Source organism: Dermacentor albipictus, chromosome 5 (assembly GCF_038994185.2).
Source record: "Dermacentor albipictus isolate Rhodes 1998 colony chromosome 5, USDA_Dalb.pri_finalv2, whole genome shotgun sequence".
Lineage (NCBI taxonomy): Eukaryota > Metazoa > Arthropoda > Arachnida > Ixodida > Ixodidae > Dermacentor > Dermacentor albipictus.
The window spans coordinates 65,004,268-65,029,484 of record NC_091825.1 but is presented as its reverse complement, the minus strand read 5'-3'; positions in this window follow the sequence as shown (position 1 = coordinate 65,029,484).

Sequence of the window (25,217 nt, the reverse complement as noted above, 5' to 3'; positions counted from 1 at the left end):
CACATACCTGGTGCATATTTCATTTCTTACACGACCGAGGTTTGTGTAGTGTACGGACGCCAGAAAATAATGAGAAGGAGAGAAAAACTTGGTTTCTATGGTTTCTTTGTTGCTCGTTGTACCAAACATTGCGTCATTGCGCCTAATGAGGGCGACAACGATTAGTTCGGGCATTGCCAAAGCGGACATTGTCACAATTCTGCACCAGAACTCGCTATCTCTCTTCCTCGGCACAATATTTCGTTCGTTGAGCAATAACGAAGAAAACCGGGGAGCTGTGTTTTTCTTTAGTAAAACTATGTAAAAGACAACAGACACGGAGGTCAAAAAAATGTATGGTAATGCAACTGTGTCTCATTATGTTGTTGTTAAAGTACATAACTAGAAAAAAAAAGGAAAATAAAAGAAAGCGAAAAGAAAAGGTCAACTTACCATGGGTGGGAACCGAGCCCACCTGCTGCAAGAAGTTGTCCGTTTTTCCACCTTCAATCTCGTTTTCTTTGATAATTACATATTTCGAATAAAAAACGCAGACACCACAATACTTTCCACGCACAAAAATCAGACTACGAGGGAGATTATTGAGGCCTTCTATATCAGGAAAAAAGGGTCGCGTTGTGTAAGCATGCCATCGATAAATTTACATGATAGTGAATTTGAATTTTTAAGCCGCTTCATAGCGTAGCATTAAATTAACTGGTTTTGCGTGTTTCTTGCCTGCGCACTGATAATGACGCCATAGATGGGAGAGCACGTGGTTATGGGTTGTGTACATAAGTGTATGTATGCCTTTGAATAAAGTTAGTTGTGAGTTCAGCGCTGTCCTGTGTGTTCCTGCCTTCTGTCATCGTCTTTTTGCGCTGCCCCTTCAATATGTTCTACCTTCTCAATTCTTTATTCGGGCTTCGTACGGCTGTTGTACTTTCAGGGTGTGTGCCGCGCGCTCGCGCGTCTACGTGCGCTCGTATATAGCTTCTCAATGCGCTTACTATGCGTGTATCTCATGTCGAGGACGTCAAAATTAGCTGTCGAGAAAACGGGGCCGAAGAACAGAAGGCAATGAGGGGAGAGATAACGGCGCTGACTCACAGCGGGTTGTTAGTCAGCGCAGCTGTCTGTCACTTTCTTACGTTTTCTGCTCGAGTTGTGAAGCAACCAACCCAAGTGCTTCTGCAGGTCACATTAGGAACAATGGTGAGCTCAAAAGTGTCGACTGTCGCAAGTTAAACTTTGTCCAGCATTGTGGGAAAGCAGAAATATCAGCAACTACTCTGCGCAGGTGCTCGCCCCGAGAGTAATATCACGCATCACAGGTGCGATGGCTTGTTGAAACTCAGATCAACATTCATTCGCAATCGCCAAAGCAAGCGATTGTGTGCTACAAGCAGCTGTTCCTAACGAACTTCGAGTTGCGAATGTGCCAGAGAACATCTTGCTTTTCTATGCCTTCTTCAGCGACCGTTTCATTCGAGTTCGACTAGACAGTGTTCTGAACAAAGAGACCATAATTTCTTCAGCTATTACACATTGCCTTGGCTGAGCTTCCACGGCCACCAAATAGAAGGACGCCAGCAAGATTGCAATATACAAGGATACTTGCCATCTGGGAGTGAAGGAAGCAGAACAAACTCTATTACGTATAACGAAGTAACTGCTTCAAGCTCACTTGCATGGCAACATTTGGCTTCTCATTTGCTCTCTGAAAAGTAGAGTTTTCGCCCTTTTTCCTGAAACAGGGCTACTTACCGAAGTTCAACATCGGAAGACGTCCTATTTGATGTGATATCAGCGCTCGTTTCCGGGTTGTAATTTTAGGTAGCACGCCATCGCGTTCACGAGCTGTGGACTACGTCGCAGCGTCTTCCTCGGAAAGACTTTGTCAACTTCAGTGCATCACTGCCGTGAACAAAGGATGACGATCCAAATCACGTAGTGCTGGGGCTGCGCTCGCAACTTGTATTTAGTCTGATGCTGTGAAAACTGCCGTTGATATGGCAGTCGGAAAGCTAACACGAGCTTTTAGGAGCAACTCAACGTCAGAGGAGAGGTATACGTCGCTGAGACTTGAGTGTTTCTAAATCAAGCATCAAGTAGAAGAGTGACGAGTGAGTCTAATTGTCTCCTTGCCCGTCTGCGGACCTCTTAGGCGTCGCTTAAACAGCTCCCCTAACTGAGCGAGTTCGAGTGGTTCTAATTCCTATCCTGCACTGATCAGCCTACACGGGCTCGGCTTTCGGCACCACAAACGGAGACAACGAGCCGACCCATGCTCGCCCTGTGAGAATGGTTGCTTGCGACTTCACGGTTATTCGGCTGCCTTCGAAATTATCTGTAAGCTTCTGTGGAGCGCCTCCCTCATTGGTGCTGCAGGTTGCCGGGAATTCCGCAGCATCTCCATCGTAAGACGTGCTGCACCATAGACACGTGCTGCGCACTGAGGTGCTGACTCATCCACAGCGTAAATATGCAAACAACTCGTGCGCCTCCGGGCCGGCGGCTGGCTGGAGACGATGGCCTGAGGTGACGGCCGGCGGTTATACTTGCGACCGAAGGCGCGAAGCTTATTGTTTGTTTTGTTACGAAAGTTTAATAAATAGTTCCTTTTTCTTCATGTATAACATTGCTTTCCGCCAGGCGTGAATGGAAGGCGGGTACTAGTAAGGCCGAGTTCGCAACGAGATTTACTCCGACGGCCGGTTTCAGTGCGTCCACACGAGAGAGAAAATGCGGATTTTCCGCTTCGGATTTCGTGTCAACGACAAAGGTATCGCTGTACAGCAATAATCGTAAGGAACGCCATTAGACGCTCGGTGTGTACAGAAGTCACCTCTCCCGCGGAGCCCCACTGGGCTGAACTTACAGCCATGATGAGGGCTGTGCAGCCACCACGCCGTGCCATTTCAAACGCACTTATAGAATATTGCAAGCAGGCGCTCTTCCTGGCAACTTACAGAAACAGTTCACGAATGCCTCAGAAAACAGACAGAAATCATCTGAGTACCTGGGCACGTGGTGCTAACAGGAAATTAATGGGCTGATCAGCTCACCCGAGAAACGCTACTCCGGGCGCCGGATGTCGCCGATTCGATCTAGACACTGTTAGAACACGCGCACCTCATATTAACGCCGCATGAAGAGGCCAGACAAATCTTTCCTGAAATGTTCACAATACTACAGCGAAGACAGTGCACACTTATAAGGCAAGCATAAAGCAACACTCTACACGCAGATATGCTAGACCGTACCGTATTTGGGGCTCAGCAGAGTCACCACCTCCAAATGTGAACACTGCAGACAACACCCCAAGAAGAAGCACACTATCTGGCCCTCTTTCCTTCAAAAATCCAAACTCTCCCTGCCCCCTCCCTCTCCCCCCCCCCCCCCACCTCCGCCAGCACCGGGTGGCTAAACAAAGCCTTCAATACACAAAATCAAAGATTCCCTGCATCGTTCATCGAATTCGTACTTGCGAAAGCAGCATGCGAGGCCCCCTGTACGTATATAGGGGCTCCGATAATCTCCTAAAACTTCCATAAAGCTTTCTCCCTCTCCCTCATGATTCGAAGAGGGAAGAGGAAAGAACGCACAGTGGACGAGTAGCAGCAGCATGAATGAACGAGGAAGCGACGACGGCCGCTCTGTTCTTAGTAAAACGCCCGGGGCGGCCCCTGTGTGTCAGCCGAGTTCTCGGCGTTGATTCTCAGTCGAAGGCAGTTTGTGGCGCGCGGCACACCGCAGCACGCGCGCCGCGGCCGCCCTGGTTGTGCGCTGGCGCCGCGACGGCAGCGGCGGAGTCTCGCGTAACCTGGAAAAGGTGCGCCCTATCGGCACCGGCGATCTGCTGCAGCCCCTGGCACCCGACCGTCGCCTTGTGGTGTGGCAGCTCAGGAATTGGCGATCTCGAAGGGAGAGGGTGGGGGGGGGGGGGCGCGAACGGCATACAAAGCGGGTTATTGCCAACCGGCTTCCATCTTCCCCTCTTGCTCGCCAGTCCGTGTGTTACGTGCACTATGGTGGCGTAAGTGCGCGTTGCCGATAAGCGCGATTACAAATGGACGATATGCGCTTTCGAAATTATGTAAAATGGATACGAACGTCCCATTGTATAACAGAGTAGGAGGACCGGGATGAGTTATACGTACACATACATAGCCTTGCAGCGGCATGCTGCCAGATCCTCCGGTTGACGCGCGTGGGGCTAAGCTCGTGACGACGTAAAATATGTCGTAAGCAGGACGCATATCACTAACCTATCGTGGAAACCACATGCGTAAGTGTACAAATCTACATTGGTCATTACGCCACATGTTCATTAGGCAAAGAGTAACCGGTTCGATATCAGCGGCTATCTATACTTCTATTACGTAAAAAAGAGGATTGCACAAAGGCAAAACTATGCGCAGGAGAGGACGCAGAATGCTTGACTGTATAACGTCTGACTCAACGCACGTTTTAAATTTGTCGTCAATTTGTTAAAGCTTCGAGGCCGCGCTATGGCGGCTCACTTATTATTCTTCCGCGTCTACCTTCAAGAGTACGCCACTTGCGTTAAATTCCTTGTATCTCACTATGTATTCCTATAATGAACCGCCGCGGTAACACAGTGGCTATCACGCTTGGCTGCAGAGCGCCAGGTCCAGGGTTCGGTTCCCGGCATCCGCATTTCTATTGGGAGGAAATGCAAAAAAAAAAAAGAAGAAGAAAGAAAACATTCGTTTACACTTAGATTTAGGTGTACATCACAGTATGTCAGGAAGTCAAAATCAACCCAAAGGCCTCAACTATGCGGCGTTCCTCATTGCGCAGTTGTATCATACAACTTAAAAATCTAAATAAATTACTAACAAGCTCAAGAACGAGACATTTTGGTTATCAATTTCAACGTATTAAACAAAGGCACCGGAAAACTTTTTACTTCTCCCTTTGATATAAGCCGGTAACTATATAGCAGCTAAAAAAAAAAAAAGCGATAGGCGGTCGCGCTAGCTCGCCTTTATGGCAGTGTTCACTTTTCCTCATTTCGGCTCCGCAGCTAATGAGACTTCTAAATAACATTTTCAGTGCAATGCTCAATAAACGGCATGTGCATCAACTGTATGCATACTGTATGTTTCTTATGTCAATTAGAAGAAGACATATATTCACCTTGTAATAAAGTAGATGTCAACATACTTTATTTCTTTTCCCTTTGCCTTTTTTTTTCGAGCCTCATTTTCATTGACAAACATGTCTGACCAGATGCACACCGCTGTCAACTTTCTCACCCCTGACTCCGGCTATATGAATCATCAACCTGACACCACCGTCTCCTTGCTAGAGTTTGCAGAGCGCTGCAGGAGATAAACGGATCGGGGTAACGTAGCGCCTTTCTCATGCGTTTGCTGCGTGACAAGATGGCGCTCACAAGGACTTCAGCGTCATGCCCTGTCGGATGTAGCCTGTCGCGCAGCACGTGGACTTGGGGGTGGTTTACGCCAGTTTCCGATCAGCCCTACTATTGACTATGGAAGCCGCTGTTTGAGCTCAGGCGATAATTACGACTCCTTTGGTCATACGTATACGAGGTGTGTTCAAATAGAAACCGAAACTTTCGAAATATCACGCCGACCGACAGAGGGAGCGCGCTGCGGCTATCGAGCACACGTAGCGGCAGGTTTCGGCAACCAACTGCCATTTGCCACGTTTCTCTCCCACGGTTACTTGGCGAGCTACAGCTGCTGAAGTAAGCACGCACACAAGCCGTTCGTCGCACTAGTGCCAAAGTGACAATGAAAGAGCTTGGAGAGCAACATGCGTGTGAAATTTTGCTACAAACTACGCAAAACATTCACAGAGACATTGCAATTGGCTAAGCATACGGGGAGGGCTGTAAGAGTCGCACGCAGTACTTTGAGTTGTTTAAGCGCTTTGAACACGGCGGAATGTCAGTCAGTGACGATTCCGAGCCTGGACAACCTTCCACACCAACAGCTGGTGACCACGTCAAGAGAGTTCGTGCTCTGATTTGTGTGAATCGTCGTTTAATTGTTCGAGAAGTTGTTGACGAAGTGGGCATCAGCGTAGGATCATGCCATTAAATTTTGAGTGACAAACTCGACTTGCGTCGTGTCAGTGCAAAATTCGTGCCACGTTTGTTGACTGACGATCAGAAACAGACCCATGTTGAAAGCAACCAGGAACTCCTTGCCACTACCAGTGAAGATGAAAATTTCCGTAAGAACTTCATGAAAAGCGATGAGGTGTGGGTTTATGGCTGTGGTATTGAAACGAAGGTCCAGTCGTCGCAGTGGGTGATCAAAGATCAAGGTGATGTCGGTTGTGTTTTTTTACTTCAAAGGCAATGTCCACCAGGAATTTCTCCCACGTGGTCAGGTGGCAAACAAGGATGTCTACTAGGGAATTCTAACGCGTTTGAACGATGCTGTGCACACTAGGAAGTCTGAATTGTGGGAAAACATGACTTGGATGTTGCATCATGACAGTGCGCCGTCTCACGCGTCACTCCTTGTCCGTAGCTATCCAGAAAAAACATCACGATCCTGTTGTGCCCCATCCACCATATTCTTCGGAGCTAGACCCACCGGACATTTCCCTGTTTCCCAAACTTGAAAAGACGTTGAAAGTACGTTGTTTCGAAACCATTGAAGAGATTCTGGATAATGCGACAAAAGTCCTGCGCGCCATCCTTGAAAGTGCGTTCCAGGAGGCTTCCGAAAAATGGGAGAAACGATGGGAACAGTGTGTTGCCAGTGGCGGGCACTGCGTTGAAGGGGACAGTGCTTAAACTGTTGTACAATAAGCAACAAAGACGTTATAGCAAAAGTTCGATTTCTTTTTGAACACACCTCGTACGTGTGCTTGCGGTGGACGAAACGCTTGGATCGAGTCACTTCTATAGTGAAGCTTAAATAAATGAACATTCCGTCAAGAACACAAGGATAATGTACAAACTTGGATGATTGGAGAGCGCAGGCGCTTCGTGAGAGAACGGTAAGGTGTGCCGAGACTCCAGAGGACAGCTGTTAATATATTTTTTTTTCGCGTACAAGGTAGCAATTTTTGTTGCCTAGATGAGCTCACCATGAACGAGCTAGCACATTTCGTCAATTCGTTCACGTTGGCTGCCGCATTCTTGTGAAGCGTGGGGCCATGCATAGAACAGATGAACACGAACACATAGTACATGGACAGCTGAGTCATAGCGCATGTGCGGATAGACGTGCTTTGTCTCCAGATTTGAAAGTAAGGCACGCGAAGTTGAAATTACGCGGTAACATTGACTCTGCGTACAGCGGTATTCCAGGTTCCGCGTTTGTAACAAGCCTACTTTATTTTGCTTTATTTTATTTTATTCCATTTACAGATGATGCTGTCTCGGAAAAGGGCCATACCAGGAGTGGGCACAAAAATAACAGCAGTAATAAAAAAAATCAGTCACCCTCCATGTGCATGTAACATTCAATGAACATCTGCTACAAAAACAATCGAGAGAAGAAGTACGAGCGCAAATACCGTACTAACATGTGTAAATTCGGATCAGCGCAGAAGGATAGAGGTGCCCACTAATGAAACTCTTGAAATCAACGTTGCTGGGAAGCCGCTTATAGATATGCACTCCTTTGTCTTCCTTCCTCTTCTTTTTCCTTTTTTTGTTTGTGTCGTTGAGCGGAATAAGAGCGGACGAAAACGATGTGAACGGGAAAGACGCTCTTCTTCTGCCCCTATTCCGATTATCGACACAGCGTGAAGCATCAAATGGCCCCACAGTCAGCGATTTTGAATTTCCTTTTTTTTTCATCTTCCCGTTCCCCTTTTCCCCATGCATTGAAGCCAACGATGAGTAGGGTTAACTTACTTGCCCTTCCATGTTTTCCCTCTCTCTCTCTTTCGCCTGTTGTGCTTTGCGAAAATGTCAGAAACAAGCTGTATACTTTAAAGAGCAACTAGTCTGATAGAGGAGTGCCACACACACACACACAGACACACAGACACACGCGCGCGCGCACGCACACGCACCTGTTAGACACCAGCAGTCCGAGCGGAATGATGCCAAGAAATAAAAAATTAAAATAAAATGAAATCAACCCTGTTTAGCCAACCGTTGTCTGTCCCTTGTCATGAGCGCGTTTTCATTACGTCGACTGAATCATTTTTCTAATTAATCAACCAACTTTCTTACTTGTGGCATTACAACCTATACGGTCCCCGGTAATGTTGAGAAACACAACGCTCTTGAAGAGATAGAGCTGTGCGCAGTTATTCTTTGTTTTCTTTTTTTTCTTCTAGAGCCTCGAATGTATAAGCCTTTGAAATAAAAAAAAAGAGAAATACGGTGGTGTGGCGTATTTCCTGGTGATGAAACTCTTGCGCTGTTCTTTTTTTTTTTGCTCTTTTTTGCAGATCTGTACATTACAGGCAGGATTCAGTGCAGTGCAGATGGCTTGTTCGATATTACTTTCATATTTTCAGTGTCTCACATTTTCAACATATAAAAAAGATATTGAGATTTGCGCAGAGTTATCGCTTCAGAAATACTCGATTCTAGTGTTTATGAAATGCCACAGAACTTCAATTTACTAAATCAATTACTACCAGGTGCAAAAACGTGAGACTTCGTGATCACTTTCAAGAAATGCGACAACAAACTACAATAAATTACCCTGTTTGACGTTCCCAAAACAAGCGGTATAAAGGTAGCCGCTGTGGGAGGTGCTCCGGAATCATTTTGATCAACTGCGGTTCTCTAGTGCATGCCTAAAAATAAGTACGTGATCTTCGTTGCACTGCGTATTATGTTGTTCATTCAAAATTGGGCACATGGTCTAAAAATTTTTGGTGCAATAAAAAAAAAGGACCCTGACTGCTGATACGGGTGGAGAAGAAGCATTAAAAAAAATGACTGTGGCTTAGGTAAGGTTAAGCCCAGGATGCGAAGCATACTAGCCTTTATTTTAGTTGTTGAACCACTGTTTAGCATGGTGAACTGCTGTTGCTTGGCTATATTTGGTTCGGCTAGACGAAGAAACAACTCATGCATTACCGCTTCGCCTTCAAGAGTGGAACGCGACAGCGTTCCCGTCGACCCGCCAAGGGGTGTAAGACAATGGGCTACAGGGCAGCGACTACGCGCCCCGCACTGGACGCGGTGAGCGTCGAGCAAAGCAGCGTTCGGCGCGGCAACGAAATGTGCGCCTGAGCAAGAGACGCACGCCTTAGAAACAGCGCGTTTCTAAGGCAACACCGCATTCACTAGAGGCGCTTTTGTACCGCTTTGAAGCATCGTACTCGTGGCTCAGTGGTAGCGTCTCCGTCCCACACTCAGGAGACCCTGGTTCGATTCCCACCCAGCCCGTCTTGCAAGAGTTGAGCCAAAGCCACTTCTCCTCTGTCGTGACGTCACGGTGTCACGTGGTTTCAAGGCAACACCGCCGCGCCTGAGGAGCTGCGTTGAGCTCTCGTAATATGCTTCGCATAAAATTGGTATACCTTTTCATATGTAGATCATTTCACTAGTAGCTTATTGTTCTCGACACCCGACCGAGAAAACGGTTACTTCGGCGCAAAATAGAGGCATTTTATCGGGCAACAAACCTGCAGATCGGCATTGTTATCACTGCCAACGCGTGATAACAATGTGACAACAGCGTAATTCTCTCACGTCAGCTCGGTCGCGTGAAAAAGGCGGACATTATTTGCACGACAAAGTGCGTGATATTAATTATATTTAAAAACGTTTCGCTAATTAACCTATCAGTTATTAGCTTGGAACGCATGTCCCAAGTTCGTAACTGAAACCATGCAGTACAATGAAGTCGCACCCACCTAGCGGAAATCCTGTTTTGAGCACCTGTTTCAAGAAATGCATAATCAAATTCTATTGCAAAATGCCTTAATGATTCGGTTAACACTTATAAGCAGTTCGTTGTTACAGTTGCAATAGGTGTTAACTAGAACATTGATGCATGTTGCCACGAAATTTTACGTTGTGTTTCTTTAAAAATTAGTCCTCAGAGCAGAAATTTTTGCTGAATCAACATAACTTCATCAAGTTGCTTGGATTCGGTTTCGTATTTGGGACATGTGCCCTAAAGGGAACGTTTGAAAAGTATAGGGAAGCATTGTTGCTTAGCTTACATGAAATTGCATTTGTCGTGTAGATAATGCATACCTCTTCAGTCAATTCACTTGGTGTACATAATTCAGTTACCTGTAATACAGAAGGCCTTTGTTAAAGGAGCACTAAAGCAAACTATTAAGTCTTGCTGGATCGATACATTACTCCTCTAGAATAAATAATCGTTTTCGTGAGCCAATATAGGATTTTTCTGCGTAGAATTGTGGAGAAAATTACCACCGATGTTCCGGCTGCTATACTCTATGATCCGGCTGCTATGATCCACCGTTTGGATCGCCCCCCCCCCCCCCCCCCACCAAAACAATCTAGTTGATCTAATTTCCACGTGACCTCCATCTTTTCCACTCTCTGTAAATTAGTCAATGCTGACGTCATACGAGATGTACCATAGTTTAAAATAGGTGGTGCGACTCTGGTCTTCCATAATCGTCATTTTCTCGCTTACAAAGGACCTGCTCTCGCTACAAATGACGAATTTCTCGTTACAGATCCCCGTCTTTTAACAGAGCTTGACTTAACCCTTTAGTATCCCTACAAATGCATTTTTAGAAAAACATTTTTGCGCAAAACAAGCAGGGACAAAGAAAAGCACCAACACAAGGACGAGCGCAAGTGCGTTTACATAGAAGCAAAAAATAAAATAAGAAAAGTTTATCTCGTATAAATCTATTCCTGCTGATTTGAAGGCTACACAGAATGGTATGCGCACTATGGCGGCGCGAAGTACTTATAGCTCGGATTGAAGCGAGGTAGTTACCCTCAGTCAAGTTCATCAAGTTCAAAAAGAGAGCGTCAGGAATAAATTTGAAACAACTTCTTGTGTGCTGGGAAGAGTTGGCGTAGAGGTTCAGAGTGAATCACCCTCAGGGTTTGAACGTCAATGCTGCTTCCCGCGGTGAACCCGGAACAGAAGAAAAAGTGCTTTTCGAACGGCGAGTGGTGAGGTGAGTGTTCGACGACATCGCTTGACGCGCAGTGGCATACCGGAGGTTCAAAACAGTGGGCGGCGAAGAAAGAGCCAGGTGCGTTGACCTTTTGGGGCGCTTAGAAATAAAGAGAAATCTCATGATATGCTGTCTGACGCACATCATTGCATGTGATGAGCCTCTTGCCATTCTGCCAACGGGTTAAAATTTAAAAAATAATTTTAGCATTCGCTGCCGGCAAGCAATAAGTGAATGTGTGAGTTTTCGATGAATGCTCGGGTGAGAGCGTGCGGGTGAATGAGTAAGTGAGTGAGAGAGAGTGACCTGAATGCACTACACTCAATGTTATTATTATCCTTTTTTGCGCAACCAGATAATAACAGTAAGGTAGACGGGTGAATGAGGGGAATAAAATCTATGCAAACTAGAACAATGAAAGCGGAATTACACCCCATCCCCCTGATTTTTTTTTCTAATAGTTTGTGTTCTAACTGTACGAGCTTATGCAGCTTTCAACTATACAAGCTTACACTTCCAGAATTCCGGCGTCGTGCTATGCATTGAAACTTGTCCATGTAGTATTCGTTCACTGACAGAAATTTCGGTCGATTGTGCGTGTTTTGGCTCTATTTACTAGTTTTCGCCCGTTGAGATAGGCCAAAGAGAAAGGGATATAATTAAGGCAAGGGTGATAACCAGTCGAGATTTGCTATCAAGTATATGGCTCATGCGCAATGCAAATCGACCATTGCACGCGCGTCACTCATTGTCTTTGAGGCTGTGTTGGTCAGGCTCCGTGGAGCAGGGCGTCCCTTTTCACTTCTCCCCCCCCCCCCCCCCCCGGTCCTGTTCGTCTTTCTTTGTTTTCTTTTGTGATGTGTTGCAGAGCAGCCGTAGCCGGGAACTTGCATCTTTATTATTTCTTATGTGTTGTAAAAGAAGACAACGAAAGATGATGGGCCCACGACCAAAAAGCTATCATTGATGCTTTTGATCATTGAAGCACGAGGTATAATGAGTTATTCAACAGGAGCGACTGATACACGCTAGAATAGAGCAAGGTCGTTCGTCGACCTACGATGGTGGTCGGGGAGAGCCATAAAAGCTTTAATTGGAAAAGTGGTAAGCCTTATCTTGGATAACTAGCTGATCGATCAGTCGGTTTCGATGTTGGACAAGCATAACATTTAAATTTACAACAACGACACGCGGGGCCGACGTGCGCGGGTTCAGGTGGTTGTCACCGAGCGATTGTTCGGGTGAGCATATCACGTTAAATGTATTCCCCCCTTGCCCCCCCACCAGCCGCATTCTGAGGGTGCATGCAAAAATGTGTGCGCTTTTGTCTCCGGTGTGGCAGCCGCAAGAGCATGGCCTGTGTCCAGCTCCGAATTTCGTCAGACTGTCGGCGAGGGTACCAATTCGCTCGCTCCAACCATGGCCCATCGCCACTGTTACCGGAACACGGCGAAGTCCACACAGGTCACCTACGAAGCGTTCGGTGGCTCGCGCCGCAAGGAACATTAGCTTTTTTCAAGGTCGCCTTGAACTCTATTAGTGCAGTTGGAAGCAAAGCTGCAGGCTGACAGTTGTTTGACTAGAAGAACGCGTCGCAAGGGATTCACAATGCCAACGAACTTGACAGCGTCTGAAGAATCTATCTGCTAGAGATTGTCTGAAAAAGATGTAAGAACTCGTTCGTGTGTTGAACTAGACAAACGGCGAAGGTATTGAACTTATCCCCGGTACGAAAGAACGATCACGAACAGTATTCAAGAACAGTGCCCTGTCGAATAGTTGTACGCGCTTTTGGTGGTTGGCGGCAAGCGATATTAGGGTGGCTTTTGATTCGTTCGACTCAACTCTTTAGTTATTTTTCTTGTTTTACGTGCCAAAACCACTTTCGGATTATGATGCACACCGTAGGGGGGGACTCCGGAAATTTAGACCACCTGGGGTTCTTATAACTCGACCCTACTCAGTTTACCAATACCCGATCAATGTCGGCAGCACATTTAGCGGTTTCGGAGGGTAATCTTTGGGCTCGAAAGACATCATTTTCCACAAATAAAACACGTAAAAAGCTTCGACACGCAGACGACGACACGGGATAACACGGTATGAGTCTTTCTGTTTTTGTGCGCCTTTTTTTTTCAGCAATTATGTCTTTTGGCAAACACCAAGTGGGCCAAGAATCAGCGCTCTTGAATCAGATTTGGGCTTCCGCAGGTTATTAAAAAAAGCATCGAAAACAAAAATTGCAAGGGAACGCGGCTGCTTTGATGACACATCATCGTTATTTGACTCGGCCAAAGATTTGGGATTTTCTCGGCGAAATTATAGCGCAGTTATTTGTGGAAAATGCGCCAGCCATACAAAAAATGTTAAATGAGAGACATGTTGGCACTACTAATTAGAATACTTTATAATGAAGCCATTATTATTACCCGGTCACTGGCCTCTTTCGAATTCACTGGACAAATTGTAACTACTGAATTCATTTGACCGTTTCGGGAATTAGCCGTGTAAAAGACAGGGCAAGAGAGATAGAGAGCGAGACCGAGAGAGAGAGACAAAAGGTGAGGAAAGACAGTGAGGCTAGCCACTGTAAGTACCGGCTGTCTACCATGTGCTGGGGAAAGGGGTAAAGGGAATAAAAGGTGGAAGAAGAAAAAAAAACAGGAAAGCTATCATACTGAATATAGAGAGGGATACATTATCGCACCACTCAAACATGGAGCAAGAAATATTTTACCAAAGTGTTCTCCGCGGATATAATCAATGGCAAAGCTCAATGCATTGCAGAAAGTGATATCTCTATGCGCTACATTTACGCCTTCAATGAAGCTGAGAAGCAAAATGTTGTTTTGTTAAGTCCGCTCTGTCGGGATGATGATGATCATGCAACGTCTGCAGACACGGCATGCGGAGTTAAGCTGTCCGATATGCGCTCCCGTGGCAGTGGCAGACGTGCTGCGTGATGTGTTTGTGCTGCTGGGGGAGTTTTCCATTGTTGTTGCAGGTTGTTTCCGACCCGCGACAGACGTCATATCTTGACGAAAGCGTGTAGCTGGCTGTGGGAGGCGTTCGTTTTGATTGATTAATTCATCTCTGCAGCTTCAGTCAACAGGCTCGCCGGGCCCCATTCTATAAGTTTTGGTTGACTTAGGCCGTGCATCGAACGGCTACGCGTTCGCCATTTTCATCTTGCCAAGCTTATTCCACATAAGTTTCGCGTAAGTAGCTCGACGGCAGTCTCGTGCAGGAAGGTGACATACGTGACTGCAAACACATGTGTTTGCACGGCAGGGCAGCACAAAGCCTCCCGATTATGCGTCACCGACAGTCTCGAACTGACCCCTGGAGCGTTGCTTAGGCAGCATCTCAAGCAGTCGTTGAGAGTCCGGGGCGACACATCGAACAGGCCCATTGTAATAAATTCCGCCAGCGCTAGACGTAATTTTTTTTATTGCTGCTTCAGTCCGTTATATTTGTATATTCTCGTTGGATGTAATTTCCTATCGTAACCAGTGTATTTTCTCTGTTACCGTTAGGCGTTCTTTTTTTTTATATTGTTGAATCCATTGACGCGTTCACTATGTTTATTGTGTTACTTTGGTAATCGTTGAGTAAGTTCTTGAGGTAAAAAAATATTGAGCTCATTTGTTTATGAGTGTGTATACATTACGCGGCAATTCTTTCAATTGCAACGCTTTTCTTGTCGGCTGCTGCCATATAGCGCGGCTGCTGGGCCTTTGTCAAGCAGCTGATTGCAGCTTTCAGCCCACGAGTCTATCCCGATGTTTTTGGTAAATAAATTTTTATTTGATTTAATTTGAACCATCTAAAGGCACACTAAATAATAAAAACCATTCCAGTTGCGTTAGCAGATTACCCAACACTGCGGCTACGTCGACATGTGAGGGTCGACCACATCCGACCCCCACCTGTGACGACGTCACCCGTGTTGTTCGCCGCGAACTCGAGGCCGCCTGTTTGCCAGCCTTCACCACGCCGCCTCCCGATCCGCCAGCAACCACCATTGCGATGATTCGATGATGATGATTCAGACAGGAATTTGAAAACATGGGTCTGAACACCGTGTGTTCCACGTCTCGACCTAGCGTTCCCCAGTTATCTAGTGGCCCTCCTAGTCCCCGGCAGTCCTTCTCTGCCACATCTCGCCGCAACCCGTCCGAATGGCGTACACCTGATGACAGGCCGATCTGCTTCCACTGCTGTCGCATCGGCCACGTCGCCCGTCACTGCCGCAACCGATGGCCACCACCTCCTCGGACTTACGCCCCAACTTATTCCCGCACCTTTGGACCTTCTGTACCCTATGCTACCCGCCGTGAACCTACTACCGCTGATGTCCCTGCTCCGAACCTTTGCTACAGCAGCTCGCCCTCACCTCGCCGCCACCAGTCTCGTTCGCCCCAACCCCGCCGCTTTTCTTCGCCGCCTATCGCCTCCCGCACCCAGCCGGAAAACTAGGCACTGCAGCTTCTGGAGGTGAAGCTGCGTTGTCGACCCTGCACTCAAATCCTCTCCTCACGTTACCTACTAACCGAAACCTTCTTCACGTTGACGTTGACGGCTACCCTGTCACGGCACTCATGGATACAGGAGCACATCTTTCTATTATGAGTGCTGCCTTCCGAAGACGACTGAACAAGCTCCTCACTCCAGCGTCGGCACACGTCGTCCGCGTTGCGGATGGCTGTACTGTGCCTATCATCGGCATGTGTATGGCATGTGTCAGCATCGCCGGCCGCCACACTCCTGTCCTCTTCACCGTGATTGTTCATTGCCCCACGACCTCATTCTCGGCCTCGATTTTCTCTCCGCCCATTCTGCCCTTATTGAGTGCTCTTCCAGTACCCTTCGCCTCGAGTTGCCGATGCTCGCAGAACCTTCTGACGCACCCCAGTGCCGCTTACACTCCACCGGCTTCCTTCGCCTGCCGCCAAAGTCCATAGCCTACATTGAACTGCTGTCTTTCCCACCAGTTCCTGATGGCGAATACCTCGTCACTCCTCTGCCCGACATCCAAATACAGTATGACGTCACCGTGCCTCACAGTATAGTTACTATTACTGCGAACCACACTCGCATGCCTGTCTGTAACTTTGGATTGGCAAAGCAAATTCTACCGCAAGGTATTAGCCTTGCCACCATTGATTGTCTCGGCGACCAATACGTGGCAGCGTTGTCGACCGGTGGTTCTCGCGAGCTTAGCATGCCCCTCACGCCAGCCTCGGGCGTCGATCGCAACATAAAGAAAATGGTTGCGACGGACCTGTCCTCTACGCAGGCTGAAGACCTTTGCGAAGTATTATCGTCCAACCGCGATATTTTCGACTTCGACGATCGCCCTTTAGGCCAGACGCTCGCGGTCAAGCATCGCATTTTTACTGGCGATGCTGTGCCTATTCACCGACGACCGTGCCGAGTTTCTGTGTACGAACGCCGAGTAATTCAAGATGAAGTGAACAAAATGCTCGATAAAAACAACATTGAGCCTTCATTGAGTGCCTGGGCGTCACCTGTGGTGCTGGTTAAGAAGGACGGCACGTGGCGCTTCTGTGTAGATTACCGTCACCTGAACAGCATTACAAAAAAGGACGTTTACCTGCTCCCATGTATAGACGACGCCCTTGACTGCCTGCACGGTTCCAGATATTTCTCGTCTATTGATCTTCGTTCGGGATATTGGCAGATTGTTTGTTGACGATATGGACAAAGAAAAAATCGCGTTCATCACACCTGATGGCCTATACCAATTTAAAGTAATGCCGTTTGGATTATGCAACGCCCCTGCCACCTTTGAGCGTATGATGGACTCCTTGCTCCGTAGTTTCAAATGGTCCACCTGTATATGCTACCTCGACGACGTCATCGTCTTCTCGCCCACGTTCGACACTCACCTTGAGCGTCTAACAGCTATACTTGACGTATTTCGAAAGGCGAACCTGCAACCTAACTCGTCCAAATGTCGTTTCGGCCGCCGCCAAAGTACTGTTCTGGGCCACCTCGTTGACGCTTCCGGAGTACGGCCTGTTCCCGACAAAACTCGCGCTGTCCGAGACTTTCCGGTTCCGAAGACAGCCGCAGACGTTCGAAGTTTTGTCGGGCTATGCTCGTACTTTCGTCGTTTTATTCAAGATTTTGCGGCAATTGCTAGACTCCTGACTAATCTATTGAAGAACGGCGTACAATTCTCGTGGGGTACTGCAGAAGCTGCCGCCTTCTCTCGTCTTGCCACTCTTCTAACCTCACCACCTATTCTCGCTCACTTCGACCCTGATGCACCTACAGAATTACGTACAGATGCCAGCGGTCATGGCGTAGGTGCCGTCTTATCCCAGCGTCAGCGTGGCAAGGATCGCGTTATTGCTTATGCGAGCCGCCTCCTAGCACCATCGGAGCGCAACTATTCCATTACGGAACGCGAATGCCTTGCTGTTGTCTGGGTGGTTGCAAAGTTCCGTCCTTACCTTTACGGTCGCCTTTTTTTCGTAGTCACTGACCATCATGCTCTTTGCTGGCTCTCATCGCTAAAAGATCCTACAGGCCGGCTTGGTCGATGGGCTTTGTGGCTACAGGAATTTTCATATTCAGTGGTGTACAAGTCTGGCAGCCTGCACCAAGACGCCGACAGTTTGTCGCGTTACCCTGTTGACGACTCTGACTCCTCCAATATTGCCAGTGCTTGTTGCGTATTCTCTGTATCCCAGCTGCTTCATTTCGCCGACGAGCAACGCCGTGACTCCTACATCAGAGCACTCATCGACCGTTTTGAACACTCTTCGGCCGATGCTACTCTACGCCTCTTCGTCCTCCACGACGGTACTCTGTACCGTCGTAACCTTCATCCAGACGGCTCAGAGTTTCTGCTTGTAGTACCTAAACACCTCCGCTCCACCGTTCTAGAAGAGCTTCACGACGCACCAACGGCAGGACACCTCGGCGTATCTCGAACCTATGACCGTGTACGTCGCCGTTTTTCTGGCCGGGCCTTGCCCGTTCCGCACGACGTTACGTCGCCGCTTGTGAACTTTGCCAACGATGCAAGAAGCCTTCTCAGCTCCCCGCAGGTTACCTGCAGCCGCTCGACATCCCTGCCGAGCCCTTCGATCGTGTCGGCTTGGACCTTCTAGGCCCATTTCCGGAATCTACATAAGGAAACAAGTGGGTTGCAGTCGCGGTGGACTACGCGACCCGCTACGCCGTAACCCGTGCTCTTCCGACCAGTTGTGCAACTGATGTTGCGGACTTCCTGCTATATATCATATTGATGCATGGTGCTCCGCGTCAATTGCTTACAGACCATGGCCGCACCTTTTTGGCCAAAGTCATTGACGACATCATGCGTGCCTGCTCAATACAGCATAAATTTACCACCTCATACCACCCCCAAACGAACGGCCTCACTGAGCGTTTGAACTGCACCCTTACAGACATGCTATCCAAATACGTTTCAGACGACCACCGTGACTGGGACCTGGCTCTACCTTGCATCACCTTTGCATATAACTCTTCCCGTCTCGAAACTGCTGGCTTTTCCCCGTTTTACCTCTTGTATGGCCGCGAACCGACGCTACCACTAGACACTGTGCTTCCGTCCGCCACAGCTTCAACTAGCGATTATGCCCGTGATGCAATCGCCCATGCTGACCATGCTCGCCAACTTGCGCGCGCTCGTCTGTAAGTGTCTCAAGACAAGCAGAAACAACGCTACGACCTCCGTCACCATGATGTCGATTTTGTGCCCGGCGCCCTCGTGTTGCTTTGGTCACCATCGTGTAAAGTCGGCCTTTGTGAAAAACTGCTTTCCTGTTACACAGGCCCATATCGCGTGATACGCAAAGTGACCGATGTCACCTATGAAATCGTTCGAGACACGCCCACGACGTCTCCCGCTGTGACAACCGGTGACATTGTCCACGTTGCCCGACTCAAGCCCTACAACTCTCCATGCACCTTGGATAACAGCACCGTGACGGTGCTTTTGCCGCCGGGGGGGGGGGGGGGCAATATTACGATATGATTGAGCGATGCTCAAGAGACGAGCAGCCGCGAGAACGACGAAGAAGTTGGTCGGTGCCCTTGGCACGAGCGAGTGTCAGCCTGGCTGCCTGGCTCCAGTGTAAATAGCGTGTAAATAACATCTCTCGTCTCTGTCTTTCCACACGTAACAATATGACGCCAAAATGGGCACTCCTACGGTAATACATCAAAGGCGTGTGATAAGCCAGATAGGACACATACGCCGTAGACGCGTGATGACGCTGCCATGAAGTTACCACGCTAACGCGCCGTGGCGTAATGGATTGTGGTGGAGTCTATACTGGGGCCTAGCTAATCTTCTTTGGCGGTAATGACGGATTACGTTAAATGTAAACGAGCCATAGGCTAAACTTAGCAAGTGGGCTACTGTATGAATGAGGTTTCACCAAAGTATTTTTCTCGAAACAAAATTTTTTGTTGGCTTGAGCGTTCTTTTGCAGTTTACGCGAAGGAGCAAACGTTGGTTGGAAGTTAATTTTTTTAAAACTCATGTTTGAAACTAGGTACAATAACAAATCTTATTTGAGAATATTCTACTGGCATGCTTCTTTCATGTCAAGTAATAGGTGAACACATTTGTGAATTTGTCGCGTTTAATTGGCAGAATAAAAGAGCAAAAAAAGTGCGCTTTTTGAAAATTTTCTCATAAACTGCTAATATTTCATCCATAAAAACTTTTTTTCCTGTTGCTTTTCTTTAGGCTAAACATAATCATAGACAATCAAATTAAGTACTTTTTCAGAAGATTACTTCCGTAGTTGCCTAAACGTCACTTTTCGCAAATATTCAGGCCTAAATGAAGCATCAACGCCCTCCATATAAATATACGTGAGATATAGTTAAAGATTTGCACCTACCTTTCAGCTTGTGATCTAGAAATTTATTAAGAGTAAATTTCGTTTGATGGGAGAAAAGAATTTAATAATTCTTTCCAACCAAATGAATCTGTAGGCACTGCTGAACTGTGTCTTCACTGCAAAACACGTGCGGGCCACAATCGGATTCTTGCCTTGCTTGTGAGCTCTTTGTGCATAAAGTATGGGCGCATGCTTTCTTTTATGCGCGGTAAATAGCTGTGAAGTACCCGTTTACGCTTTGCGATAACAAATTTGTGTTACGAAAGTGAACCTTGACTGCCTCTAGGTCGTCGTCAGGAGCGAATGGTTATCAGACAGGAGATATTGCGCCTGGCACTGATTCAATGTTTTGCAAGGGCCACAGATCAGCAGATTACGAGTTGTGCAAGAGCCCGAATCACACCAGCCGTGACGTAAGAACGAAATGTCGAGAAATTTCCCCGTTTGCAGGCTATAGTTTGCTGCGAGTGTCCGTAGGCCTAGTCAGGCGTCGTTTTCGTTCTGGCGTGGAACAGCAGAAGAGAAATGACCGCGTGATTATCCTGCCTCCGGGTACTGTCGAATGAGCTTAAGTTAGCCTCTATCTACCCTTGCAAGAAACTTACGAGACCTAGGCCGTGTTCCCCTTCCTGACCGCCCCGAGACCTCTAAATTAGAAGTGGCGAACTGACGAATACGCGCCGTTCACGATGCATTTATTCCGATGTCAAGTGACGCATCACGCGCTCGCTCGGCAAATAGCCACAGCGCATAGAAAAAATCGCCAACGTTACATACGTGTTCTGCAGTGAAGACACTGTTCGGGAGTGCCTACCTGTGAGACTGGTTGTGGAGAAGCCTAGCCTCGAACAATGGATTGCACAAGTTAGACAGGACATCAAAGCTACCACCAGAGGCTTGTACCGATCTTCCAGTGGAAAAGATGGACAGCCGTCTGGCTCACCTGTTGGAGGCCAAGCAGTCGCTCCTCGCCAGGTGGAAAAGAATACAGCTCAACCGCAGGCTAAGAAAAAAGATATCGGAAATCAACAGAACTATAGAGGAACACTGCAGAGCCCTCTCTAAACAACGATGGGATGAGGTGTGTAACTCGATTGACGGGCAGCTGCGCAACGGGGGCACCTGGAACCTCCTAAAGCATCTCCTCGACGAGACAAACACTAAAACCAACCAACGCAACACACTGGCGTGCACCCTACACATAGCAAAGCGAGAATATTCGAGCAATGAAATTTTATCCAAACTAGTGAAGAAGTACCTGTCAGTCGCATCGGGCCCTACACCACCTTGCCCTGACTACGAAGGCTCCGACAACCCTGAGCTCGACGCAGAATTCGGGATTGAGGAGATCAGGCAGGCGCTTCATGCCCTCAACGGCAGATCGGCTCCGGGTCCGGACAAGATCACAAACAAAGCTCTACGGAACCTGGACGAGAAGTCCATCGAATACCTAACGGACATCATTAACCAAACATGGAGCAGCGGTAAAGTCCCGGAAATGTGGAAATCGGCCAACACCATTCTCATCCCCAAGCCAGGCAAGCTGCCCAGCCTCGATAACCTCCGCCCAATTTCGCTCACATCGTGCCTGGGGAAGGTTGCTGAGCACGCAATCCTAAACAGGCTTTCACGCTACCTGGAGGACCACGACATTCACCCACACAACATGATACGGTTCAGGGTCGGACTCTCGACGCAGGACGCGATGAAGCTCATCAAGAATCACATTATTGACTGTAATACGCGGGACACGAGAGCCATACTAGGTCTAGATCTGGAAAAGGCCTTCGATAACGTTCTTCACTCGTTCGTTTTGAACACAATCTCGAGTCTTAACCTGGGGAAGCACTTTCATTCCTACACGAGATCTTTCCTTTCAAACAGAGAAGCCACCCTTAATATCGGGGACCTGACTTCAGACATGGTCAAGCTGGGGTCTAAGGGGACGCCACAAGGGGCAGTCATATCCCCAACCCTCTTTAACCTCGTCATGATTGGACTATCCAGGACACTCTCTGCTATCGACGGTATCAGTCATACCATATACGCAGACGACGTTACCATCTGGTGTACGGGAGGTAGTGACGGGCAGGTAGAGACGGCCCTGCAAGAGGCGATTGATGCTACCGAGAGATACCTTGAGTCCACGGGCCTTCGGTGCTCACCGCACAAGTCGGAACTGCTACTTTATCGACCCAAGCGAAGAGGCCCGAAACCAAAGGGGTGGAAACCACTCGCCGAATGCGACATAAAACTGCGCACAGACGACGGAGGATATGTTCCGAGGGTGGATGCTATCCGGATTCTCGGCATGATGGTAGAGTCGAATGGTTCAAACAAACAGACAGTGCTGCGACTCACTAAGAAGATGGACAATGCCATCAGACTAATCAGAAGAGTGGCCAACCGGCAGCAAGGCCTCGGAGAAGATAACCTCGTGAGATTGGTACATGAGTTCGTAATGTGTCATTTCACTTACGTCGCGGCTATGCATAACTGGCAAAGATCGGAGCAGGATAAGCTCAACGCATTAATCAGGAAGGCAATCAAGAGAGCTCTCGGCCTCCCCATATACACTCACACGGAACGCTTACTTCAACTTGGCACGCATAACACGCTAGAGGAAATAGCGGAAGCACAGGAGAGGGCCCAGTTCATCAGGTTATCTACCACACAAGCTGGAAGACATATCTTACAGGAGCTGGGCGTTCCCCCCACAGTAATCAAAACAAAGTTCTGTAGCATCCCTCGAGAGCAGTGGGACCCATCATTGTCGCCCCGATCCCACGAAACTTCCATCCAGAGCACAACGTGGGAAGACGTCGGGCGCGCGCGAAGGCTCTGCTGGAAAAGGCTCGTGAACGGGCTTCGAAGAACAGTTTCGTGACGCAGCGCGCTACGCCGACGGACAGGCCTTCGCTGTAGTTAGCGTAGATCATGAAAGGCAAATAAAAACGCAATCTCGATTCGGACGACGTCCTCTGAGATCGCAGAGCAGGCTGCAATAGCGATGGCCTTATTGGACGACAAGAGGACATCAATCTACAGTGACTCCATATCAGCTGTTAGGGCATTTGCCAAAGGTACTATATCCGAGCTGGCCCTAAGGATACTAGGAAGCAAGGAGATTAAGCCACACACATTGATCTGGTTTCCAGCCCACATGGGACAGATCGAGGGTGCCCCGCCCAACCTCAACGAGTCGGCACACGGAGCTGCGCGAGGGATCGTCAACCGCGTAGCTACCGGGCAGCGTGACGCTGGGGGTACTGACAATCGGGCCTCTCCTTCCTCCTACACCGAAATTACTAAGCACTTTTATTTGGCTCGGAGGATCTACCCCCTCCCACATTGCAAACTCAATACACCTCAAGCTTTGACACTCAGGCTTCTACAGACGGGGGCTTACACAAACCCCCTATTTCTTCACAAGGTGTACCCCGAAATTCAGACAACAAATGCATGTGCACTAAGCAATGATTTAGCGAACTTACCTCACATGCTCTGGCGATGTCCCGCGTTACACAGCGATAAAAACAACACTTCTTCACGTTGGGATGCGGTCCTACACAGCCCCAACCTCGAAGAGCAGTTATGGGCTGTCCAACGGGCCCGCGACGCGGTGGAGAGACTTGGCCTCTCTGTCCCGACGTGGGAGCGGCCCGCTGCGCGCTAGTGCGCGCCCTAAAGGACCCTAATAAAGTTTTTCATCCCTCCATCCATCCATCAGAAGATGAGAATATTGGTGCATATAATCAGCTATCTCACGTATTCTTTATTGTTAATACGCAATTTCGGTCTGAACAGCGTCAAAAATCGGAAGTAATTTTTTTGAAAACGTACTTGATTGCATAGTCGAACATTATTTTTAGCATAAGCTATAGCAAAGCGAGAACATCTCAAAAATCTATTGTGGCTGAAGCGTTAGCGATGTTTATAAAAAAAATTGAAAACGCACAATTTTTGTTGCTTCTTTTCCTGAGCCAAGTAAACGCGGAAAATTCATAAGCAAGGAAGGAAATCAACTTTATTCAGGTCCTGCAGGCCACGAGAGCTTTGGGCTCTCATGGAGTGGGCGTCTCCCACGACGGAACCGGGAGGTTGAGTTTCCTCGCGGCGTCGTGGACCTGCTGGACGGCCCAGAGTTGGGGAGCGAGTTCTTCGCTCCAGATTGCTTCTTCAAACTTGCGCTTGTCCTGTTCGTAGTTTACGTGAGCTTGCGAGCACGGCCAGAGTAAATGATATACGTTAAGAGATGTATTGCAATTGGCGCAATGAGACTTGTCGTAGAGCTCAGGCATGTAATGGTGTAATCTGTTTTGAGTTGGGTATGTGTCTGTTTGTAGCATTCTGAGTGTAACTCCTTGAGTTCGAGTGAGCGTGCGGTGTGGCGTGCTATACTGTCTGCGTTGTAGATAGTAGTGTTTAGTGATTTCATTTTATGTAGTGGGGGCGTCCTTGTTCTCCGAGTGGTCGGATGAAGCAGCGCGGTCTGTAAGCACGCGCGCACCCTCTTGTGCGCCTCGTTAAGGTTGGGGACGTCGCCGATTTTTGGTCCTAAGTGTGCCGGGAACCAGTATATGACGTGTTTCTTAATCTCTTTCTTTGTAACAATTCTGAGAGCCTGTGCGCAGACCGTGCCCTTTTGGAAAGCTCTGATAGCGGCTATGGAGTCGCTGTAGATATGGGAAAGATTGTCGTCGGTGAGCGCAACAGCGATCGCAACCTGTTCAGCCTGTTCAGGCTTCCTTGCAATTACCGTGGCTGCATATCTTGTGGATCCACGGCCGTCCACAACCGCCACTGCGAAAACTTTGTTTCCCGTGTATGCCACCGCATCCACAAAAGCTGAGCGTTCATGGTTCGCCAAGGCTTGGTTAAGAAGGAATTGTCCTCTCGCTTGTCGTCTGCCCCTGTTGTTTTCGGGGTGTACGTTTCTGGGTGTAGGGCGGACCATGATCTTGGCGCGGATGTCCCGTGGGAGGTCCGCAAAGTCTTTTTCTATGTCTCCTTGTGCAAAGCCTAGCTTCTCTAGGATCGTGAGCCCCGGAGGCGTCGTCGAAAGCCTAGCAAGCTGGGCGCGCTGCTGGGCTTCGGCAATTTCTTCCAGGGTGTTGTGCATGCCCAGGTGCCCCAGCTTCTCGTTGCTGGTGCTGGTTGGAATGCCGAGGGATTGCTTGGTGACCTTTCTGATTTGGGCATTCAGTCTGTCACTTTCAGATCGTG